Genomic DNA, 20825 nt, shown 5'->3' on the forward strand with positions numbered 1-20825 from the left:
CAGTTGTCTGTCCATTATTTACTAGCATCTGGGCTCTGGTATTGCTGCAGGCAGAACCCTTGCCAAATTATAAACATTAAAAGTGGGGCTATACGTGGTTGGGGAACAGATGAGATTTGACCTGTGCTGTGTAAACGCAAGAGTAGGTGAGACGTCCAAAGGGACTGCTGAAACTCTTGGCTTTTGGGGCCCACTTGTGACAGACTGGAGGGTGTTACAGACCAGACCCTGTTTTACTTCTCCCATAGTGTTGCAGAAATGTACTCCACAGTTTAAAGGTACAAGTAACTCCTGGGCAAGATAAATAAACGAACAAGAGAAGGCAGTGTCGTGGTGGAGTTTTCCAGCAATATGAAACAACAGTTCTAAACTTCTTGAATTGTTTCCTGCTTAATATGCTAACCTTGAAACCTGTAAATGACTCTTTGAATGTTAATTTTCTGGTCATGTTAACTGGCTGATGCGTTCCCATTTCTTGTGTAATCCCATGTTTTCTCCAACATCCTGAAGAGGTTTTTGTGATCTATTGCCAAAATGTTTCAGATTCTGCCACGCAGTTAGTTGTCAGTGCAGAGATGTGGTGTATTAGAAAATGGGTCAGTGGGAAACAAGAATTACTTGATATTAACTTCAGCAGGAACTATTTCGGAGATGGTTCAATTTCGTATGTAATGAAAAACCTATCGAGTTATGCAGCAGCTCCCTTTCAAATGACATAAAATACTGAGGAATTCGGTGACCTTGCCTGTAATCAGGCTGAGAATATTCTTCCTTCTTTTTGTGACCTAATTTAAAGATACCCTTTTCTGTGCCTTCTTAATACTTTTCTTATATTTGGAAAAAAAAATCAAAGAAGTGCTGGTTCAAAGGAACCTCTGGTGGTCTCTAGTCTGTCCTCTTCATTTAAGCAGGACTATTGCCAGCAATAGTTCAGGTCTAGCTGGGTCTTAGAAACCTCCAAGGATGAAGAGTCCACAGTCCCTCTGCCTCTGGTGCTATAATCTTCTCGTAGTGCAGAAGTCTCTCCAAATGTCCAACATCTTCCTGACATTGGTTGCCCATCTTCTAACCTCAAGGAGCAAATCTTGGCGCTCAAACTTTCTTCTCTGCTTTTAGCACTAATGCAATGAGAAGAGTGTAAATGAAACGTGATTTACAAAGATGCCTGAAGCAGATGGTCAGAATGTCATACTGACATTTTAGGCTCATGCAGAATTGCACAGATCTAAAAAGGAGCATTATGTTGATGCTTTCAAAGTGCTCTTCATAAAGCAGAGCTATACATTTCCTACTCAGATGGGCTGCCTTAGGTGATCAAGACAACTTGAACTGAATGTATGCACCTTTTCCTCTGCACTAAGGTTGTGAGTTGCAGTTGCCAACCATTTAAAAAAAATTATTGGAAGAAATTTAGTCCTGGTGCTGAATGGAAGAAGGTCAGGGTCATCTGCACCCTTAGTCACAGTCTGGAGATGGCATGCCATGTCCAGGTGTCTCTTCCCTTTCCAGTAGCCATTGTTCTATGGTGACTTATCAGAGGAGAGTTGAGAGCATGTGTTCTTGCTGCAGGCTCCTCTCTCACCAGTCCCCAAATTGGAGAGTTTTGACAAGGAGGTTTAACAGCAGCCAAGGTCCTTTTAGCGTGGAGGGGAAGGTAATCCATAGGAGATCCCAAGTCCTGCTTCCAGCTGGTCTTTTGTGGCAAGGCAAGGGTGCAGCTCATCTGGCGTCAGTTCAAGGACTGGTCATCCAGGACCCTTCTCTTTGTCCTGGCCTGGGACTTACTGGTGGCAGCTCAAAACTTCCTATTAGACTGGCAAAGGATTAATGTATCTTCAGAGTGTTGTCCAAATGCCCTGACTGTAACCCCTTCTTGATTCTGTGGTAAAAGCTAGTCAGTACGGACTGCAGGTCCTGCAAGTTGATGTTTATCCTAAAAACCACACTCGATCAGAGTTTCCAAGCCCCACAAGGCTGGCTGCCATTTACACATCTCCAAAGATCATTGCTGGTGTGTTGGCAAATGAACAATTTCACCAAGCTGCATCGTTGCTTGTATAAGAGAACGTGACAGACCAGGAATATTACAAGGTTGTTGCCTGTGCTGTGACACGGACGGTGGGGAACTGGCAAGTTGGGAGGGCAAACAAACCCTTAATCTGGATGATGGTTTGTGTTGGTGTGGGGGGTCACAAGCTGAAGCCCAGCAGGTCAGCATGTCACCCTTTATATCAGCAAGGACACAAACATCTATTGCTGGTGAAGGGACCTGAATGAAATGTATGAGATTGTTTTGTTTGGTGGTTGTCCCTGAAAGAGTAAATTTCAGCCTTAGGGCTTTGAAAATGGATAGGGAAGGAAAATGCCATTGTGGAAAATGTTTTCCATAATTCCTGGAGGTCCTGGCATCCACGGTAAAAGTGACTTTGTAATAAACGTGTGTAATATTGAGCTAATGTCCTCTGTGCCAGACAACGTCTATGTGGTTGCTCTCCAAAGCCTCGCTTTGCAAATGCTGTTTTACTAACTCTGGGGAGGGCAGCCCTGTTGTTCCTCAGGAACAACAGCCAGGTGGTTGGTGTAGACGACTTAATGGATTCTGCCTGTGAGCAGGATGACACTGAACAAGCCTTCACCGAGCTGGCAGATCACAGGAATGGGAGGAGCGTGGATGTAGAGCAGGACACTAGAAGTAAGGGACCTTATGTTTTCCTTAACAGTAGTCCTCTGCTTCAAACATGATGGGTATTTTTTTCTGGAGGTGGGAGAAGTCTGGCCTTTGGAGAATGTCCTTTGCATCAGGTAAACAGGTCGCTGCAGCTCTCGTACCTCCTTGGCAGAGGACCCCTCTGAGCCGCTCAGGGCAGTGCTTTGTTTCCCCGTGTGTTGCCCTGCTCTTGGTTGGAGGGCCCGCTGGGCTCCCTGAACTCAACCCCCTGCTCGTAAAACCTCCCTGCAGGCACAGGGGGCTGAACCCCGCGCTTTGTTTCTGTTGTGCATAGCACTGCTGAAAGGGACTTGCTGGAAGATTTTAACACATCCCTCGCATTTATATAACCAAGCACCCTTTATAATCTAAATCAGACCTGAGTGGTTTGCAGCAGTGGTTTTTATCTTCAAATAAACGCTGCAGAGTGTTTTCCAAAGTTGAGTTCCCTGGTTGCTCTCTTCAGATGTTTGGAGTTAAATTGCATCTTTTTGTTTGTTTTTCTTTCTTTCTTTCTTTAAAGCAGTCATGAGTCTTCTACTAAGAGATATAATCATAAAAGGCCTTGCAAAAAAAACCCATGTGACTGGGCTCGTCGAAACACGTTTTGAAACCGTCCAGGAATGTCTGAAACTTTATGTTGGTCTTTCACAACTTGCAATCCCATCTGGCTGCCTTGCACTTTGAAAACCTGTTCAGAGATGACCCTTCACCATGGTTTGTAGGGAAAGCCCACCCTGAAAGCCTGGGCTCCTGGCCACGGCTTGTCCCTGGTTCCAACCACAGCCTTCCTAGCATCCTGCCTAGAAACACTTCATAGCGCTTTTAGGAAAGCAAATTTTGCTTGGTGTGTATGTGGAGTGGAGAAGTATGGCCTTAGGAAGCAAAAACTTCCCTTGATCGAATGCTGCCGGCTGGCATACTCCAGGCTTGTCACGGCAGCAGGTATTTTCATCCCTGCACTCTGAGGTCTCTACAGCTGCAGGCCACGAGGAAGAACACTGTTGTGGAGCATGTCCAGGAGCATCTCATTTGTCTCTCCATCTCTTGATAAAGGGCTGCGAGCATCTTACCCTATTCATGTGGAGTTCAAAAGTATGTGTCTGCTCTGGTTTATTGCTATAAATTTGGCTGACATTAATAGCAGCTGGCAAAGCCTTTATGGGGTGTATTCCCGCTCCTATGTTCCCCACTTCAAGCAACGGATGGTGGCTAGTGAATTCCCCCCAGGAAAGAGGGCAAAGGCAGGCAGGGCGTCTCCCAGGGCCAGCATGTTCCCGCAGCAAGGAGGAGCCTGAGTTTGTGCTTGTTTACTTGCATGTAAATGCCCCTATGCAACGTCGTTTGCACAGTAGGGGATTAGCGGGGTTTGTCTTCCATCAACAGCATGGAAAAATGCATGTGCAATGTGCAAGGGGAGGGGGAGTTAGTGTAATTACTGCTGATGGTGTGGGTGGCTGTCCCAAGAACAAGCTCTCCTAAGAGCTGGCCAGGCTGCTAGTGAGGATGTTAAAAGCACACGTCCCTGTGTGGTCCGTGGGAGGCACAGCCCTGGCTGAGCAGTGCACACAAAAACAAGAGAGGCTCAGATGAGGTGCCCCCTAGGCTTAGGAAATGGCGGGTGCTTTTGCCATTATGCAGTTGAGCTTTTACATCCAAAAGGTCATTTCTCTTGAAGAAAGAGGTCCCCCAGTGGCTGCATCCTTCTGCTCAGGGTTTTCATGGGGGCTCAGCTCCCACAGTTGCAGGTCTGCCTCTCCACGGTGACTACCTTTGATATGCATATTGGAAATGGGTAGCAAAAGTGTCACTGCTATGTCACGCGACGAGTCACCTAATTTTTTTGGGGGGGGGTTCTCTTACAGTTGATGGATAATTCCTCAAACCCAATGCCAGCTTCTAAGCCAAGGGTCTCCCAACAGAGAACACCTTCCACCATCCTTTGTGGTCTCCTGTCAAAAGTACAACACAAGGTGGTGATCCATGCCATTTGTCACGGGGTCTGAAGGTGGCTACTGTAACAGGTGAGCGAGGAGGGAACATCCTCTTTAATGGGATTTTCTGAATCCCAGTCCCTATTCAGACAAGCTGTAGCTTTTCAACAAATGTATGGAATATGCCTTCTATACCATCCCATACATCACAAGTGTCTAGTGAAGGTAAGTCTCACCTGATGCTTTTTTTAAACCATCAAAGTGTTGTCCCCAGCTTTCTGGGGACAAAGGTGAAGCCTAATGATACTTTGATATGACAAAATGAGACATATCTGCTCAGGTCTGACATTACTTAAATAGCAATGGTGGTGTGATACAGGGCCTGTGGATAGAAGCAGAACATACTTCACCATGTAAAAAGGTAACAGATGTTACTTCCATGAATAGGGATGTAGCAAGTTAGAAATATGGAAAAATGCCTCACAAATAGTTATTTCACATTGATCATATCAGTGCACTGACAGATGAATCCTCCAGTAATATCTGGGATGATGAGGAGGTTCATGGTTATCATGACCCAGAAAATCCTTAAGATGGCTCGTTTGTCACCAATGGAAAACCTCTTCATCCTTCCAAAGGCTCTCCAGATGACTGTAAGAGTTGTAGTCCTGGTCCAGGCAACCACAGGAGGTGGGCATGGGTCTGTGGTAACTTTGTTCATGCAGTGCATTAACTCCTGAAGTCCAGAGTAATAGCCTGGCAACAGAAAGGCTGAAATGGCATTTGAAAAGGCTGTTCCAGTCATCTTTTACTAGTGCTGCAGGTGCCAGGATAATGTATTTTTCCAAGCCTACTTCCCAGAAACCTGGTACACCCTAGGGTTTAACTAATCATTGCAGAAACTGAGCTGGTGTTTTATGAGAAGACTTCAATGTTGGCACTCCTGGTTAGAGTGATAAAAAAACCCACCTAATCTTCCATTGCCCCTCTTTTCTCATCGTAACGTGCCTTGAACATGCCAGATTTGAGAGGTTTCCACCTGACTGTGGAATTTTACATGACAGCCCAACAATTTCAGCAATTACTTTCCTTTCTCCTCTCCCTTTTTACAGAAACAACCTTTTTGAACTTGAAAGTCCTGTTGCTTTTGTCATGAACTTTTTTCATAATTCTCCAGGGTGAAAAAAGCTGACAAATGTCTTCATGATCTTTTATGCAGTAATAAGTGTCTTCTCTATGCAAATGTCATTGGTAAACATCTAGTCATAAACTTTTTCAAAGGCATCTTTTTTTTTTTTAAGGAAAGAAAGTTGTGTTTCTTTTATATTTGAAGCAGCCCACGATGAATGGCTTTCAAAGCCTTCAGAGAGACTAAGGAGTTTACAATGTCACGGCAGGTGCGTGTGGGTCTATGAAGCCTGTGATTATAATGCTTTTAAATGACAGCAAGCAAAAAATGTTGTGGGTTGTAAAATTTTTTCCCATCTCAGTTTCTAAATGTTGGGTAAAGCAATCTGCAGTCACTGCATTGAGTTTCTTAGTGGCAACAAAGCAGTGAGCTTATTTATCAAAGTTCTTCAAAGCTTAGCTAAAAATTCTGTACTAGAGATCTGTAACTTTTTTAGGTACATGACCTTGACTCAAAATAACTTTAAAGGCTATGGAAAATCTATCATTTGACTTGTATTATAGGTGTAAAATGTGGGCATCTTTAGATCAGCACCCGTCAAGGATAAGATGTACTTAAGCAGTTGTTAAATCGGGTGCTGCGCATCTATGGAAAGATGCTGCAAAGCTGCGTTTGAAACAATAGTTCTGCTTTTAAAATTTGTTTTTGCCAGCTTTTACAAAGAATAAGAACCAATTGTTTCCTTGCATGCCAGGCCTGCATTTGCATTGTTTCTCAATCACTCCTCTTCCTGTTCTTGCTCCACTTTCTCTGTTACCTTTGGCTGATGAACTCCTGGCTTACAGCAACACTGCAGCCTATCTTAAAGTACGCCCTTAAAACCGGTCCTGTTTAATGTTCTGTTACTCAAGTCCTAAAGCTCAACCTATTCTTTCTGCAGGATTTTCTTGTCCTCCCCACCATGTCAGTTCATTGTCCAACATCTTGTGTTGATGCCATAAATTAATACTATATCCTGGGTGTGGAGGAATGCCACAGCAACCCTCCCTTCAGCTGCCTTTCCCTCTCCATGCTACTTGCCATCTCTGCACTTGCTGTTCTGTGGACAGAGTGGTTTTCTCCTGCCTTGGCAGATTCCTTAGAGATATTTGCTGCCAGGGCCATGTGTCAGTTGCTTCAGAGATACTAGTCCTCTTTTTACCCTCCCAGCTCCCCTAGTTCCTTCCTTGAACTCAATTGTACTAATTTTTTCTTGATATTACAGGTATCAAAATGTGGATGGTGATAACTTCTATTTCCTGGCCCTGTTTCTCATAACCCATTCTGCCTTTGTTTCTGAAGTCAACAGTGCTGTCCTTGTGAACGTTGAGGCTTCACACTGATTTAGCAGATTGATTCAGCTTTTCAGCCTTAGCGGCCTATCTTTACTCCTTTCACCTTTACACAGCACCCCTTTCTTCTTGTTATTCTCTCTTTTGCATAAGGATTTTTCCACAACCCCATTGTACTCCTTTTCCCTTCCATTCCTCACATTGCAGTCCCTTCTCTGGTAGCCAGCACATACGTCTGCTCTGCCAAGGATCCCCACTAGCATGGACGTGGTTTTCCACAGTGTTTGTGCAAGTGGTTGGTGGCCTTTCTTCCCTCTGTTTTTACTTCTTCTTGCCTCCTCTTCTTCCTCCTAGTGAGCCTGGAAACACCTTGTTCTGCCGCTGGCCCCCAGCATGCCGTAACTGTCCCCACAGGGGGTAAAGACACAGCCAGCTGGTCTCTGCTCCAGGATGGCCCATTAAGGATGGATGTGGGAACCTTCTCATTCAACAGGCTCCCACCAGCCTCAGGAACAGAGAGTGATAAGCATCTCCCACCAACACCCTCTGCTCCACGTGACTGTCGGCCTCGGGGCCCAGACTGAAGGCTTTGCCTCTAAGGTCTGCCACAAGCAAGGGTTTTCCTTGACTGTGAAGATCCAGAAACAGGGATGTGCTGTCCTTGCGTGGCAGCAGAGCGTTTAGCAGCCAGGGAGACAAGTCCCAGGCCCCTCCTGTGACAAGGGAGCACGTTAAAAGGAAGGTGGTGGCCTGTCTTTCCAACTCTTGTATGGAAAAATGCTTCAGATGTGGCAGCTAGAGACAGAAAGAAGGGATGCTTCTGTTGTGCACTGCATGTGCGTTAGATCTGCATTAATAGAAAGGGGTTTGTTTTTGTTTTTATTCTCTGTTGTTAGAAAGAAAAACAGCTTCACTGTGCTGGGTAGAAGAAAGAACATGGTGAATAACTGAGGTGAGATCATTATATGACTTCATGAGTAGTCACTAACTGCTACAATTGAAGGAAACTATCATTTACCACCTGTTATTTAGCAGGCGGGCACAGCTGAAACTCGGCTCCACTGCAGACTTCATTGTTTCCCTGTCAAATCCTAAGAGGCTGAGATACCTCCCAGGAGACCACTAATCACTGCTGGGGTTGGGTGTTGCTGGTAGCACTAAGTGAACCTTAAAAGGTTTGGTGGTTCAGATTAGCATCAAAGAGGCTGAATGCTTCCCCTTGGTTCCAGGTCATGCTAAACCTTTAATAAAAATCCTACACTGAGACTCGGTATGAAAGGAAAGAACGGGCAGGCTTATTGACTGCATCTGGCATGACCAGTCCCTTACCTAAAATTAGCTAAACTCCTGGTATCCTGTGTCAGCATGCACTTGGGCTTGGGCAAACCCCGGCTGGCCCCTGGGGAGCTCAGTCCTCTGCAGTCTTTTCTGAAGTGTGTCACCCAGGCATGGTTTTTCACTGAAGCACCAGTGGAGGACTGGACAACCGTGGAGGACATTAGTCATTCACTCATCAAAAATGGGGACCCATGAAATCCAAGTTTCTAATGGAAAATACAAGTAGAAAAAACAGCAAGCAGGTTCTTTGGGTTTTCTTCCCCATTTTGTACATTATGGTAAAGAAAAAATGTAATTCTGTGGGCAGCTCAGTTTAGGATGCCCTGTCTTCCCACCAGCAGACCCTCTGGTTTGCCATATGGTGTGATTCTCCCTGATCCCATCCCTGTGAGAGGGATTCGCCAATGTCTAATAAAAGCTGTGCACATGCTCCTTCCCCATGCTGGAATGAGGGAGCAATTCAGGTTTTTCTCTCCCCATCCAGCCGCTGGAGCTTGTAGGAACTTAATAGCCTTGAGAGTCTCAGCTCACTGTTAAATTTGTTGCAATTTGCCAGGTGGTTTAAAAATTGTTAGTGAAGAGGGGATGCTGGACAAACACATGCACTGAATAAGCCTTGTTCCCTTAGGATATTATTCTAAAAACGGGAATGGTCCTAACTGGTTGGAGAGGATCAAAAATCATTTGTCTCAGTCCTGGGACCAAATCTGTGTGAACATCCTTGTTTGCCAGAGCCAGATAGGTGCTTCGTGCCTCCACCACCAGAAAGCTTAGTCACAGCCTCCCTCAATTCCCATACACATTGCGGCATAGGGTCTGTCTGCTGCTTTCTCAGAAATGCTACCCTGGACCCCTTTTGCTTGACACAGTACCTAATTCATAACCTCGTGTTTTCCCCTTGATGCCATCGCAAAAAAAATAATAATTAGAAAGTGTGTGGGAAACCAACTTACAAAAGGTTGACAATCTCTCTGCCACATCCGACAGACCAAGAGGATTTGTTCCATCCAGCTGCCCTGCCCCGTCTGCCAGCGGGCTGATCCCCATCCAGCGTTGCCACTGTCAAGGTGAAGAAAGTCTTCACGGAGAGTTTTTAACACCCCATGGATCTGCTTAATGGGTGGAGCAGAAAGGATCAGGGAAAGTTGAAGTAGACCAGTCTTTCCACCAGCAGTGAGCACCAGCTCCTTTCTTACAGGGGGAAATGGCCAAAAGGTGGCTGGAAGGAGGTCATGTCTGAGGCCCAAGACTTCTGTGACTTTCTGACCTGATCCCCTGCCAGGTGAATCTTGGATTAGCCTTATTTTATTATTATTTTTTTTTGCGTAAGAGGCAGGCAGGATGAGTAGGGTGTTGCTAGCAAACCAGTTTTCACCAGTGGGAGTGAGCTTCAGTTCTAAGCATGGTGGAAATCACACTGGAGCTGATGTTCCTGCCTTAGACTTGTTCTAAGCTTTTGCTTATAAGGGGGTGTGGGCCTCATGACACTAGTAGGTGCTTTTCTTCTACCATATCCTTAAAGTCTTTCCTTGGATTCCTCTGGTTCTCCCCACTTTTTCCTATTCCTGTCCTTACCTGGGTCACTCCTAAGATCTTGGCTTGTCCACCTAGCAACAGTGGGGTCCACCTCAACTATATGAAGATTGTAAAATCATCTTTCTGAGAGTTTATTTCAAATCTGGGAGGATGCAGGGCCATGTGTTACAAAGAAGGTGGCGGGTTTTTACCTTGCCCTGGATGGAACAGCACTAGCTGGCCTAATAATTTGCTGTGGCAGGAGTGAGTTACAAAGTCCTCCTAAAGCAGTTCACAGAAGCATAGAAAATAGGCTTGAAAGGGAATGTGACCAGATCCATACTGCCGTCCTCAGCTGCACCTAACTTCTCCTGGCAGAGGTTTCACCATCTGAAAGCACAATCTTCCAGGATTTATTGGGAGGAATGGAGTGAGCAGTGGGAACCTCCCTGAGTGCAGCTTTTTGGCTCGATTTGCAAGAGTGGTCCATGCATGTCCCCAGTTGCCTTAACAAGACCAGCAATTATAATGGGCAGCTTCCATTAAGGAGAATGAGAGGAGTTAAGAAGAGACCATTTAGGAAGGGTCACGAAGCCAACAGGATGGTGTGGGAATTGCAAAAGATAATTCAAGACTTCAGGAACCTCAGAAAAGTAGAAGAAAGTCCAAGTGATCATCTCAAAGGTCCTGGTCCTGTGAGCTGGAGGTCAAAGCAGTGGCTGGTGTTTGCTGAAAGGCTGCATTGTGTGGGGCATTCAGCCCAGGTCCGTGGGGACGCAGTGGTGCTATGGAATGGCCTGCCTGTCCAAAGGCCAGCACCCAGCCTCACAGCCTGGAAACAGGCTGGAAAAGGCAGGACATTTTCAATGAACCCTGCAAAAAGAGTCTTCAAATGGGCAAAAGCTTTGACAAGTTACACTCAAGGGACCATGTCAAGTGGGTATGTGAAAAGATGATGATAATCAGTTGTTTAAATTCCAGAATAAGAAACTTTGTCAATAAGAGGAAAAAGTGAAAAAGTTTCACTTTGAAGGATGAATTAGACAAAACTGGTATTGCCTGTGCGGCCAGGTGCTTTCTTCAACGGAGATGTTACAACTGCTGGCTACCGCATGCTGAGAAAGGAGATAGCAAGTGAAAGAGGTAAGGGTGGTGCTTTATGCTAATGGCAACATTACCTGTTTTAGTATGAGGGGTAACTCGGTGCAAACAGTATGTAGATCAATGCACTAATTAGTAAAGCCCGAGAGGGAGTACTCTGTGCACGCCTGTGTATATAACTGACTACATCATCAAACGAGGCCCAGGATGGATGTCTCTCTACAGGCTTATTGCAACGCGTGAAAAGAAAGCTATATTTGCATAGAGAATTTAATTCTAGGACACATCTGTGGAGATTGCCTGCAGGCCCCAGACAAGTCTCATGAGAGTTTTAAAGTGTGCTGGATGTTAATTTCCCAGCAGAGGATGCATCCATCCAGCACATGCTGTCTCCCTTTCAGATTCACGGTGATGGATAAAGACGATTTTGTCGCTGAGCTACCAGCAGTTAGTTGCCTCATTATGATCAACGTGAGCAAAGTCAGGACAATTGTAGGTAGTCATATATGAATTTGGATTTTCCAAGAGACTAATTTTCCCCAAACTGAAGAAATACAAATTGCAGTTCGCCTTGAAGAAAACATAGACAAATGTAGTGAAATTTGACTGAAAAGTGAGTTGCTTAAGAAGAGTTTAGCAGATGACCAAAAGCCGTGGTTAAAACAGAGGCTGGTTTTGATGTTGCTCTGTGCAACACTGTGGTTGAATGTGAACTCTTGAGGACGGACCATATGTATGTGTTAAATGGGCTGAAACCCTGCTACTTGCCAGACCCAACTAGAGAGGTGCTACTCTAATGACTGGCAAGTAGGGGGTCTCATTCCACAAAAATCAGCTCCAAGCTCATTTTTTGCAACAGTAAACTTGAAGTAAATATAAAATCATTGCATGCATCTTGGAGCAAATGACATGGGCCATACCTCCAAAAGGAGGTGCTGTGTCTCAGCTGGCCACAACTCCCAAGAAGGATCCAGCAGGCATAGTGTGTAAATAGCTCCGCACACAATGAACGAGGAGCCATGCCAAGGTGTGATCAGGTGGCTTATCCTTCCTATTAGGCAGTGTTGTGATGGACACTCAACCCCTCTGGGTAGCTCTCCAGTCTAACTTTTCAAAGAGTGGGAACTGACCCAAGCCAAGTCATGGAAAACAGCTGGAGAAAACCTCATCCTGCCTCCCCTCGCAATTGTAACTGAGTTCAGCTTTTGCTTTCCCTTCCTAGGACCCAGCCTCGGGATGAGCCACACCGCTGCTGGGTTCCAGTTATACCCTGGAGTGGGGTGATGTGTTCCCAACACAGGGTTACTGACTGCTGTCTAGGTACATCAGGATCCTTTGGGATGAAAGGGGCCTCGTCCCTGCAGAGGTAATAACATGACTCACCTTAACTGTGGGCTTTCTGCCCTCACCTGTGCCTCTCTGGACCCCTGTTCCTGCCTGCCTGGCAGCACAAATCCTTCCTCAGTACGTACCTGTAGCACAGCACATGCTTTCCTGCCTCCAGACAAAACATCTGGACAATTTCCCGGAGTCCCTAACATCCTGGCTGCAGCTGCATGTTGTTTGACAAGGCCAAATGACAACTGGAGGGATGCCCCAGCCCTTGGAGGGCTGCAGAGCTCACTGGGATGAGGTTGCAGTCCCACTTCTGCTGGGTGAGGAATAAGAGGTGACGCATATGTATGCATCTGTAACAGTTGCCGCGGAAATGTCCATACCCCCAGAGCTTTGATTTTTTTTGAGAGCTAAACCCAGGAGGGAAACTGAAGCATGCACAAAGCAGTGTTTTCTTGTTATCGCTGTTTACAAGGAGCTTAGTAATAAGTCTGAGTCAGTAGGGCAATACGAGCACTTTCTGCTTGCATTGGGAGGAACCAGAAATAAGGCACCTAGCTCCTGTTTCTGTGTAAACAGTCAGGTTCCCATTCCTCTCCCCTCCATCACTACTGTGAGATGTTTCAGTTTATGAAATATCATAACATTCAGTTTTACAGAGGCAGAAACCAGATTGGTAAGTGCAGTCTAAGAGCCTGCATGTTTTAAAAGAGATTGGATTTCCAGTGATATTGAGATATGGAGACCTTCATAGCAGGTACTCTGAGCTGCAGATGCACTGTGCCTCTGCAAATCGAGGTGCTGCTTCCAGTGCCAAAATACAGGTTTAATCCATGTTAGGGCTTCCAGCTTTCAGACTGGTGGCCACCAGGGCTGGACCTTGGTCTCTCAAGGTTTTCCAAGGGGCTGTTTTGTTCTCCTTTGAATGTGGCAGTGAGAAGGCCCCTAGCTCCTTCATGTGCTCTGGACATGACCCTCTGCCCCACCAGCAGCTCGAGGTCCAGGACTGACCCCTGACACCTCTGCCTTCATCATCCATTGGTGCCCAGGCTGGAAAACACTTTCCAGAGGGCGATGTGTTAGACTCCCTGGGGAAGGGCACATCCCTCCATTTTCCCTCAGAAGAGGATAGGAAAATAGAATGGATTGGTCCTACTGCAGCTTCCCCACTTTCTCATCTGGGACGTCAGTCAAATCTGAGTGAAAGGGGCTGGGACGCTGCTGCCAGAGCCAGTGGCTGCAGACTGGATGCTGTTACCAGGCTGGGGAACTAGCGGGTCCATGTGTTTACGACAGCGCCACGTGGCACAGCGTGCCTAACAGGGCTGCACAAACCCCTCTGCTCCTGTTTGGATCGAGGCTGTGTCCGGTCCATGGCTCTGCAGGTTTGGGAATGGGCAGGACTGTAAAACGATCACCGTTCACGCCAAGGCCTGGCAGAGTCGGATAATGAGGTAAACAGAAGTGTATGATGAGAGAAAACCTGCACGGCCATATGCCTTTCTGCAAACAACTCTTTGGGTAGTGCCTGGCACTTCGCTGCAGGCTGGGAGAGAAACTTTGGTGCTTGCAGGAGAGAAGACCTTTTGGCTTTTGAGGCTGGGGAAGAAAATCCAGTAAAACTGAGTGGACATCTCATGGGAAGAGGGCAAGAAGTTAATGAGGGCTTCAGGGCTGTGGGAGGCACAAGAGGGAAACAGGCAGCATGGGGATGGTGAGAGAGGTGGTGGGTCTGTCCACATGACACTGAGTGTTGCTCACACAGACATACCTACTGCAGTAGTCACGTTGGCTACTACTAGCCATGGGGCTGCAGAGGCAGGTCATGGAGCGTAAGGCTGGCCACCCTCACGTTTACTCACCTTCTCCGGCCGGTTTTGCCACAGACGTGGGGATTTTGTGCTGCCTCAGCTGCATGCGGTGCCCGAGCAAGAGGGCTGGTTACCGGCTGGGCCATGTCCCCAACCCGCAGCAGTGGGGCAGGGACAGTAGATGGGCATTGCCATGGGGCAGCAGGATGACCGTGGGTCTAACGGGACATGGCATCGGGGTCAGGTCAGACAGGGCCGGAGGGATGGCGGTGGGGTCCCCACTTGCCCTAGCTCTCGGCAAGGGGGTTGTATTTGGGAAAGGGGTGACACTGCTGCTGTACAAAGCAGGGGCGATGACAACCTGGTGGAGAAGGCAGCCGGCGTGAAGCGGGGTCCAGCCCAGCCGGGACAGCTTCACGGCCCCCCTGGTTTTTCCCCACTACTCAAAAGTTCTACCCCGGCTCGGGGAGGGTGGGGGGTGGAAGGGAAAAGAGGAAAAAAGTTTTACCTCCGCTCAGCCCCGCGGCGCTGCGGGGCGGCGGCGGGCGCGGAGCTCCGCGTCCCCCGGCGGCGGGGGCTGCGCCGTCCCGCCCAGCCCCGCCCCAGCCCGGCCCAGCTCAGCTCAGCTCAGCTCAGCTCAGCCCAGCCCGGCCCGGCCCGGCCCGGCCGGCGAGGGCGCGCCCAGCCGCCCGCCCTGCTCGCAGCCGGCCCCGCTCGCAGCAGGTTTGCACCCCGGGCCCGGGTGCCGTCCCCGCAGGTGGGTCGGGGTCTCGGGTGGGGATCTGGGGAGAGGGAGGCCTCTGCGGTGCCCCCCCGCGCCGGTAGCAGAACGGGGTGGTTGAGACGAGGGGTGCCGTTTACCTCCCGGGTTGCTTTTCTACCCCGAAGCAATTTGGTTTGGAGTGTTTTGCTCCCCTTCCCCGCGGTACGCAGGGTGCCGTGGGTGTGTAGCCCTGCGAGACCCCCGCAGCGGTGAGGCCGTGGGACTGGCCTTGCGGTTGCCGGAGGGAAAACGTGGCAGCACCCCGAGCGCTCCCACTCCGCGGCAGCGGGTGGGTGGTGGCCCGGCAGGCCAGGCTTGGGATGGCGTTTTGGGGATGGAGTGCTCCTCCTTTGCCGTTCGCGCTGGCTTGGGGGTGCCCAGAGTACACCCCTGAGCTCGAAATTGCGGTGGACTATGTGCCGGTGTTTGTAGCCCTCTGGAAAACGCCGTCCCAGACGCTCCTGGCGGCGGCGTAGAAGGGGGCTGTGGGAGCGGGAGCCTGCCGGCACTTTGTGATAGAAAAGGGCCGTCTCGCAGGATGCAAAGATGCAAAGTTGCAGCGCTGGTTAGTTTGTTCTAATGAAACTGCTGCTACCTGGGCAAGCTGCACGCGTTGTGGAGTTTAATTTGGGGGGGAGGAAAGATTGTGACCAACCCGATGGTGCATCCTGGCCCCCTTGGGGGAGACGGCGAGAGAGGGATCCGTGTGCCCCTTCGGTGCTGGATCCACGGTCCTGCCCCTGCTTGCTAGGGGTGTCAGTCCCCAGGGAAGCACTGCGGGGTCCAGTGCGTTTGCTCGTCCTTGGCTGCTGGAGTTGAGCATCACACAGCACCCCGAGGCTCGGGCACATCTCGGGGAGGGTGGTTTATGGAGCCCTCACCCAGACCCGGATTTTCTGCTGCTCCATGGGTGCTCTGCAGCCTGAGAGGGGCAGGGAGAAGGCCCAGGAAACTGGATCCCTGGTAACCGGGGGCTGTCAGTGTTGAATTGCAGCTGGCATTTCTTATGCATCCTTGATGTATCTGCCACTTCACCTCACCCGCCTGGTGCCGGGGCATTGCATACCCCTCTCGTGTTGCCGATCCCTGTGCTTGCACAGTCTGTAAGTAGCACATTCCACCCAGATGCAGTTGTGCCTCCAATTCTGGAGCTGTACCTCTCAACCCCCGACCAAGCCTCTCTGCTGTCTCCAGAGAGCCCTGGCCAGCAGACTTCATGGAAACCTTGTTGTGGCCCTGTCCCTTGATAGGGCAGTCCCTTTGCCAAGCAAAGGGATGAGAAGCCTGAACGAGGGACCAGTGGCAGCTTGGCAGCCTGTGATACCGGGGAGGTGAGCTAGACGAGCCGTGGACATCTCCGACTTTCAGAGCCTTGAATTAAATCTGACTCCCAGGGGGGAATATTCACTGCTGCTCAGTCAGCAGGGATAAGGTGAAAGAGCTGTGGTGCTCTGTTCTGCCTCCTCTTTTGGGGACACAGTATGGCACTTGATTTCTAAAATCCTGCCAAATTTAGAATAAAGAAAAGAAAGAAAAAAGGTTCTGACTTTGCTAGGGTTAGCAGCTGTCCCCGTGCTTATGGCTGTCTGGCCTTGCAACCTGGCCATCCTAGCCCTGCTTGTGAAAACACAAGCTGGTGCTGCAAAGGCTGTGAGGGGCCGGTGTCTGATTGCATGAACCGTGCCTTTCTGCCAGCTTGTGAAATGGAGAGCTCTTGAGGGCATAGGCTCGATATGAAATGTAACTTTATGAAAATATCCCCTCTGCAGCCTCTTCCTTCTCTGTGTTTGATAGCTCAGCAGTGAACAGCTTCGGTGGGGGTGAGCCTCCGCTTTTTAAGTCATACACACCTCAACCACAAGGTAGATCTCTCCTGTAAATCAAAATACTAAATCATCAGGCTTTTTTACCTCTTATTCATGACAGGTCTCTGAAGATGGTACAGTTAAGAGAGGAAAAAATTGCAGGCTACACCTTCCCGTAAAGCTGTTTAGCCCATTGCAGCTCATCAGGCTGCTGCAAACACCCTGAAGGCAGAGGGAGCTGATGGCGTGAGGGGTGCTGGAGCTGCCAGTGGTGCTCAGGGCTCAGCCATGCCTCAGAGCAGCGTACTGGGGCATATGCACAAAGAAGGAAGCAATGGCACTTGATAGAAATGGCCTGGGAAAAGGCAGGTTTTTTAAGACAGTCGTGTCCGCGGCTGGAGGGAAGCAGGAGAGGAACATATAGGCAACGGAGGCAATGTGGATAGGCAGGGACCCCAGGCTCCGAGCACTGAGACCTGTCGATGCTGTGCTGGGACGCTGTTGTGGTGCTTTGGGTCGGCATCCCAGTGGGCAAGTACGAGCGTCCCACAGCCACAATGGGGTGTCCTGCAGCATCCTTGTCCTGCAGCAATGTGCCAGCCTCCATGGGGCAGGGATGGAGGAGTGATCCCTGGCAGGGATCCAGGATTGACCAGCCCTGCAGATGGGGGCTCGACGCTTGCCCCGCAGTGGGTGCTTGGGGTACAGGGACGGCAAAATGCGAAGCAGATGCTTGGGGATTTTTGCACATCTCCAGTGTTTCTTCTCCTTGGGTGCGCCGGGCAGCCTGGTGGGCAGGAGCTGTGTTGCTGTGGGCACCGGGCATGGTGGCCACAGTCTGTCCCTGCAACCAGCTGGGGCTGTTTCCGATGAAGGTGTTGTTCAGCATGGAAATGGCCATGTGTTTTTGGAGGGACAGCCCCTGCTGCCCCACTTTTGACTCATCTTCCACATACCTGGTGCTTGGGATGGGGACCCTCCTGGCCCAGGGCTTGGGGACAAATGGGGAGGTTGCCCTGTGGAGGCAGAGCAGCACTTACAGGTGCGGTCTCCCACTAATAAATGAACAATTGATGAAGTCATTATGGAATAATGAAACCCCAATATTTTGCCCAAAGTAGTGAAGAACAACTGCTTGGCCTCATTGTTTGTGCAGCGTGGCTGCTGGGGCGTTACGCACCGCAACCTCCAGCCAGGGAGCAGAGGCTTGGGAATGGGAAAGGGCTGAGGGACAGCACCACATCTTCTCAGAGCTGTGCTTGGGGCATGTCTCCATCCCCATTTCTGGTGGGGGACATGCGCCTGCCTTAGCCCTGAGTAGTGAGGCTGCTGTCTTGCAGCACAGATCCCACCATCCCTCTCATTCACTGCAGAAAGTTGGGCTTCCACCTAGGGGTACCAACAGTGTCACTTAAAATCAGTGGGAAGAGGTTTCTGAGCGGTTTCTGGCTCTTCCCTGCTGTAGCTGGGCACTGTGCGGGGACCCCTGCTGAGCCGCCCCACGCAAGCGGGAACAGCTCAGCATGACAGGCAGTGGGGTCCAAACCCCTGAGCTCCCAGCTGCTTCAGGGAAGCAGAAACCTGGAAGTTTAAACTCATTTCATCCACGTGCTGCTCCGCCACTGCTACAGCCAGGCACATGGGAGAGCTAAGGTGTTTGCATGGCACAGGATTGCTCAGAGGAAGCTCCAGGCATTCAGCTCACCTCCCTGTCAGCTCTGGTCATGTTGGTCTCATCTGCGGCAAGCTCCTCTGGGCTTTCAGTATTTCCTCCCAGTTTTCCTTCCTTTAAGCATCTCCAATCTAGTCTGTCTCTATTTCTCATATGCTTATCATTGTATAGCAATTAGAGAGTTAAAAGCCTTAACAGCTCCCAGGTGGGAGATCAGTGAGTCAGCTCCTTGGAGGACCGCGTGGTGGTTCAAAAAAGTCATGACTTTTTTTTTGCATGGAGGTTCCTTTAAATTCAGAACATAAACCACAGAACTGAAAAGAGCTGGGTGGGTATTTAACCTATATTTTAAAAGTTAAAAAGACTAGACACAGCTAAATGTGCCAGCCTGGTGCCATCCTCCTGAGCTGAGGGACCTACAGTGGACAGACATGCAGCACTGGGGTGATCAGTAAGATTGGCATTCAGAAGTGATTGCCCTCATTATCATGGGAGATGCTATCAGAAACGGATAGGAGGCGTCAAAATTGCAACTAGCTTCAGTCATTAGGGAGTATCAGGCTTCTGAGTCACCCGATGAGCCCCCTGTGTGCTGGGAGACAGAAGCAGCTTGTCCTGCATCTCCTGCCTTTGTGCATAGCCAGGTCCTGCAGCTCCTGGTGGTTATCACCCATGCACAGAGCAGGAGCATAGCTGGGGACACTGCCTGGGTGGGAAGATGACCAGATTTGGGCCCTGTGACGTGACCCATTGCATAGCTGTGCAGGGATGAAGATATCCAAGAGGCCTGGAGGTGCCTCTGGAAATCCCAGGGGCAAGAGCAGGATGGAGCAAGAGCGCAGCGCGATCCCTGAGAAGTAGGGTGATGGCTGTGCAGCTCCCCAGTGTTCCCAGGGATTGAGGCTTTGTACCCAGGTTTTAGGATTACGTGATGAGCTGAGTTTCTTGGGTTTCTTTCTTCTTTCTTTTGTGTTTCCAGGGGAAAACTTAAATGATGAAGTTTTAAATATAAATTAAAAATAAGCTTCAGATATGCTGTGCACTTTAACTCACGATTTTTAACTAGCTCCGTTGCGGAGGTGTTGCAGTTAAGTCTAGCTTGTGATTTTTTTGATCGCCTTGGGGTTGGCAATATTGCAGGTTTCTCAGGTCAAACAAGAAGGGATCTTGTTGGACAAGAAGAGCAGAAGGGAAAAGCAGGAGCCTGTCTCAGAAGTGCCAGCATTTTCTGAATTGCAAAATCCCATCTCAGGTCGTTCATCTCGCTGGAACAGTTATCCAGACAACTTGCCGTTTTAAGCGAGCGGGCCGGTGTCCTGTCTAGCTGGGGCTGGTCCCCACAGCAGACCTCCATCTCCCATCAGCAGTGGTAATAGCAGCACAGACCCTTTATGGGTGAGCCGAGGTCCTCCTCCTCTCCTCCCCAGGTGGCAGGAGTGGCTCTGCTCTCTGCACATCGCTCCTTCCCACCTGTTGTTCTTCCCTGTCTCTCTGGCATGCAGCAAAGCCGTGGGTCACAGCTGGCCACACAGCCACCTTCCCAAGAGGTTCTTCCCAACAGATGTGTTTCTCCAGATGTGCTGCTCTGCTCTTCCCTTGCAGAGGCGTACATGTACCATTTCTCTATTGGGGCTGATACAGTCAGGATTGCAGGGCTCATGAAAACTGGCATATTTCTGAATGCAGTTGTTCTGTTGTCTGCAATTTGATGTCTTCAGTTTTCTACCTTTTGATTCATGGAGCTGTGACATCACCTTGTTCTTTGGGAAGAATTCTCTCTCTCAATGCTAGATCAGAAGGAATTGGTTGGGGTGAAACATTCATTCTGCCTGCTCTGGGCCCATACATGCTGCATCAATTTTTCAGCTGCTTTAAGTTTTTTTTTCCCCTCTGCTTTTTCAAAAGAAAGGTTTTGAAGGGAAGAAGAAACTTTGAGAGAGTCAAGATGTGCATTTAAATGTCGTCAACTGCATCTTTTCTGAGGGATAGTTATGTATTAGTCTACAGTTGCTCATCATTGGTAGATAAGTAATCTTGGGTCTTGCAGGATCTAAAGAAACAGGTGTTCCTGCCCTGAAGATCAAACATTGAGAGGACTGCAAATTGCTTTTATCTGAATATTGTTTTTAATAGTCAATGCTTCCTTTTCTACCTTAGAAGATGATGGTGCTAATATTTTTCATGTGGTCCAGTCACTTGATTCCTATCAACCTCAGGCTTGTTGGATCATGTCCACTGCACGCATACGCTGATGCTCAGCCATGGCCAAATACTAGCCACTATGACCCAACCAGCTTCCAGGTGTAATACCGCAGGGACTAAGGGTGGCGAGGGAGGAGAGCAAGGCAAGCAGAGCTGGCAGTCTGAGCAAGGCCTTGACTTCA

General features: G+C 49.0%; 1 protein-coding gene across 4 annotated transcripts in view; it reads left to right on the plus strand.

Moving 5' to 3' along the window:
* Positions 1 to 12078: 12078 nt before the first annotated feature.
* Positions 12079 to 20825, plus strand: part of GPR156 (G protein-coupled receptor 156) — a 28469-nt gene continuing 19722 nt past the window's right edge. The window contains exon 1 of one of the 4 annotated variants that reach the window (XM_064465722.1): positions 12079 to 12421. The gene's annotated coding sequence lies outside the window, so the exon portion shown is untranslated. Of the gene's footprint in view, positions 12422 to 14778; positions 14959 to 20825 lie in introns of those variants that run through there. The other 3 variants (XM_064465731.1, XM_064465714.1, XM_064465740.1) reach the window with 3 other exon arrangements.

The sequence above is a fragment of the Phalacrocorax carbo genome, chromosome 1 (genome assembly GCF_963921805.1).
Source record: "Phalacrocorax carbo chromosome 1, bPhaCar2.1, whole genome shotgun sequence".
In the NCBI taxonomy this organism is placed as follows: Eukaryota; Metazoa; Chordata; class Aves; order Suliformes; family Phalacrocoracidae; genus Phalacrocorax; species Phalacrocorax carbo.